This window comes from Arachis stenosperma, chromosome 9 (assembly GCF_014773155.1).
Source record: "Arachis stenosperma cultivar V10309 chromosome 9, arast.V10309.gnm1.PFL2, whole genome shotgun sequence".
In the NCBI taxonomy this organism is placed as follows: domain Eukaryota; kingdom Viridiplantae; phylum Streptophyta; class Magnoliopsida; order Fabales; family Fabaceae; genus Arachis; species Arachis stenosperma.
This window is the reverse complement of record NC_080385.1, coordinates 62,116,484-62,120,782: the sequence shown is the minus strand read 5'-3', so window position 1 is coordinate 62,120,782 and position 4,299 is coordinate 62,116,484. Positions and strand designations below refer to the sequence as shown.

The following is a 4,299-nucleotide window of genomic DNA, read 5'->3' as shown; positions in this document are numbered from 1 at the left end:
TTTGGAACCTTTTTCTTTAGATCTTTTGATCACTTTGGGAGGCTGGCCATTCGGCCATGCCTAGACCTTATGCTTATGTATTTTCAACGGTGGAGTTTCTACACACCATAGATTAAGGTGTGGAGCTCTGCTGTACCTCGAGTATTAATGCAATTACTATTGTTCTTCCATTCAATTCCGCTTGTTCTTTGTCCAAGATATCACTTGTTCTTCAACATGATGAAGGTGATGATTGACGCCCATCACCATTCTCACCCATGAACAAGGTGACTGACAACCATTCTTGTTCTACAAGCATCTGAGGCTTAGTGAATATCTCTTGGATTCCTGATTGCACGATGCATGGTTGATCGCCTGACAACCGAGTGCTCGCCTGACAAACGAGCCAACCATTCCGTGAGATCAGAGTCTTCGTGGTATAGGCAAGAACTGATGGCGGTATTCAAGAGAATCCGGAAGGTCTAACCTTGTCTGTGGTATTCTGAGTAGGATTCAATGACTGAATGACTGTGACGTGCTTCAAACCTGTAACCTACTGGGCGTTAGTGACAGACGCAAAAGAGTGATTCTATTCCGGTAGGGGAGGGAACCAAACCGGTGATTGGCAGTACTGTGACAGAGTGCGTGCATTAGCTTTCACTGCGCGGATGGGAGGTAGCTGCTGACAACAGTGAAACCCTACACGAGCTTGCCATGGAAAGGAGTAGGAAGGATTGGATGAAGGCAGTAGGAAAGCAGAGAGACGGAAGGGAAGGCATCTTCATACGCTTGTCTGAAGCTCTTACACCAATGATATACATAAGTATCACTATCTTTATCTTTATATTATTTTCGTTCATCATCATATCCATTTGAGTCTGCCTGACTAAGATTTACAAGATGACCATAGCTTGCTTCATACCACCAATCTCCGTGGGATCGACCCTTACTCGCGTAAGGTATTACTTGGACGACCCAGTGCACTTGCTGGTTAGTTGTGCGAAGTTGTAGTGATCACAATTTCGTGCACCAAGTTTTTGGCGCCGTTGCCGGGGATTGTTCTTGTGTATGAACAACTGACGGTTCATCTTGTTGCTTAGATTAGGTATTTTTCTTCAGAGTTCTTAAGAATGAATTCTAGTGTTTCAAGGTGATGTTCTTATCATCACCAAGGCTGATTGATTCTCATCAATTTAGCTCTTGAATGCAATGTCCTGCTGAAGCTTAGCCGGCCATGTCTAATTCCTTTAGACTAAAGCTTTAGACTAACATTGCATGATTCCTGGAATTCTCATTAAGAATTTTGATACCTTTATTTTCTTTCTCTACTTAATTTTCGAAAAAGCACAAAAAAATTATGAAATCATAAAATCCAAAAATATTTCTTGTTTGAGTCTAGAGTCTCATCTTAAGTTTAGTATCAATTGCATGTTTCTGTTCTTCTTGCATTTTTCGAATTTAGGCATGTGTCCTCATTGATCTTCAAGTTGTTCTTGATGATTTCCTTGTTTTGATCTTTGAATTCTATTGACTTGAGTGTTTTGTTGTTTCTCATATGCATTCTTATTTGGTTAGTGTCAATAGTATACAAACTGCTAAGTTTGGTGTCTTGCATGCATTGTTATTTGATTATTCCTCATTATTAAAAATCCAAAAATATTTTTAATTTGTGTCTTTTCAAGTCAATAATACAGAGAATTGAAGATTCAGAACATACTGCAGAGGAATCATACAGAAAAAGCTGGGCGTTCAAAACGCCCAGTGAAGAAGACAGACTGGCGTTTAAACGCCAGCCAGGGTGTCTGGCTGGGCGTTTAACGCCCAAAAGGGTAGTAGTTTGGGCGTTAAACGCCAGAATGTATACCATTCTGGGCGTTTAACGCCAAGATGGCAAAGGGGGAAGATTTTGTTTTCAAAATCAATTTTTTTTCAAGTTTTCAAAGTTTTTCAAAATCAAATCTTTTTCAAATCATATCTTTTCAATCAAATGTTTTCAAAATTAATTTCTTTCCTTTTTCAAAGATACTTACTAACAATTAATGATTTGATTGAACATTTTTTGCCTTTTCTGTTGAGGAAGGTTTTATGTTTGAATCATATCTTTTCTTGTTAGGCAAGTCATTAATTTTTAAAATCATATCTTTTAAAATTGTTTTCAAATCATATCTTTTAAAATTGTTTTCAAATCATATCTTTTTAAAATGTTTTTCAAATCATATCTTTTTAAAATTGTTTTCAATTCATATTTTTTTTTTCAATCATATTTTCTCAATCACATCTTTTTCAAAATAAGTTTTCAATCAAATCTTTTTAATTTCTAATTTCAAAAATCTTTTTCAAAAAAATCACTTGATTTCTTTTATTTTCGAAAATCAATTAGTGTTTTTCAAAAATGTTTTCAAAATCTTTTACTTAAATTTTCGAAAATTACTTCCCTTCTTCTCACATCCTTCTATTTATGGACTAACTCTATTCCTTAATGCAAAATTCGAACTCCACCTTCTTTGATAAGTTTGAATTTTCTACTTCTGTCTTCTACTTTTCTCTTTTCCTCTGACACCTCAAGGAATCTCTATACTGTGACATAGAGGATTCCACATTTTTTTGTTCTCTTCTCTTTCATATGAGCAGGAGCAGAGACAAAGGCATTCTTGTTGAAGCTGACCCTGAACCTGAAAGGACCTTGAAGAGAAAGCTAAGAGAAGCCAAAGCACAACTCTCTTTAGAGGACCTGACCGAATTCTTCAAAGAAGAAGAACTCATGGCAGCCGAAAATAACAACAATGCTAACAATGCAAGGAAGGTGCTGGGTGACTTTACTGCACCTACTCCTAATTTTTATGGGAGAAGCATCTCTATCCCTGCCATTGGAGCAAACAACTTTGAGCTTAAGCCTCAATTAGTTTCTCTAATGCAACAGAATTGCAAGTTCCATGGACTTCCAATGGAAGATCCTCATCAGTTCTTAGCTGAATTCTTGCAAATCTGTGACACAGTCAAGACTAATGGGGTAGACCCTGAGGTCTATAGACTGATGCTATTCCCTTTTGCTGTAAGAGACAGAGCTAGGATATGGTTGGACTCTCAACCTAAAGAAAGCCTGGACTCTTGGGAAAAGCTAGTCAATGCCTTCTTGGCAAAGTTCTTTCCACCACAAAGATGGAGTAAGCTTAGAGTGGAAGTCCAAACCTTCAGACAGAAGGATGGAGAATCCCTCTATGAAGCTTGGGAAAGATACAAACAATTAATCAGAAGATGTCCCTCAGACATGCTTTCTGAATGGAGCATCATAGGTATTTTCTATGATGGTCTCTCTGAACTATCCAAGATGTCTTTGGATAGCTCTGCTGGAGGATCTCTTCATCTGAAGAAGACGCCTACAGAGGCTCAGGAACTAATTGAAATGGTTGCAAATAACCAATTCATGTACACTTCTGAAAGGAATCCTGTGAACAATGGGACTAGTCAGAAGAAAGGAGTTCTTGAGATTGACACTCTGAATGCCATACTGGCTCAGAACAAAATATTGACTCAACAAGTCAATTTGATTTCTCAAAGTCTGTCTGGAATGCAAAATGCACCTGGCAGTACTAAGGAAGCTTCATCTGAGGAAGAAGCTTATGATCCTGAGAATCCTTCAATGGAAGAGGTGAATTACCTAGGAGAACCCTATGGTAACACCTATAATTCTTCATGGAGAAATCACCCAAATCTCTCATGGAAGAATCAAGAGAGACCTCAACAAGGTTTCAATAATAATGGTGGAAGAAACAGGTTTAGCAATAGCAAGCCTTTTCCATCATCTTCTCAGCAACAGACAGAGAGTTCTAAGCAGAATACCTCTGACTTAGCAACCATGGTCTCTGATCTAATCAAAACCACTCAAAGTTTCATGAATGAAACAAGGTCCTCCATCAGAAATTTGGAAGGACAAGTGGGACAGCTGAGTAAGAAAGTTACTGAACTCCCTCCTAGTACTCTCCCAAGCAATACAGAAGAAAATCCAAAAGGAGAGTGCAAAGCCATAAACATGGCCGAATTTGGAGAGGAAAGAGAGGAAGTGGACGCCACTGAGGAAGACCTCAATGGGCGTGCACCAACCTCTGAGTTCCCCAATGAGGAACCATGGGAATCTGAGGCTCAAAATGAGACCATAGAGATTCCATTGGATTTACTTCTGCCTTTCATGAGCTCTGATGAGTATTCCTCCTCTGAAGAGGATGAATATGTCACTGAAGAGCAAGTTGCTAAATACCTTGGAGCAATCATGAAGCTAAATGACAAGTTATTTGGAAATGAGACTTGGGAGGATGAACCTCC

At 38.5% G+C, this 4,299-nt stretch overlaps 1 non-coding gene across 1 annotated transcript; it reads right to left on the bottom strand.

Moving 5' to 3' along the window:
* Positions 1-3,145: 3,145 nt before the first annotated feature.
* LOC130953115 (small nucleolar RNA R71) lies at positions 3,146-3,253 on the bottom strand. The gene has a single exon (XR_009075288.1). It is a non-coding gene; the product is annotated as a small nucleolar RNA R71 (small nucleolar RNA).
* Positions 3,254-4,299: the final 1,046 nt, after the last annotated feature.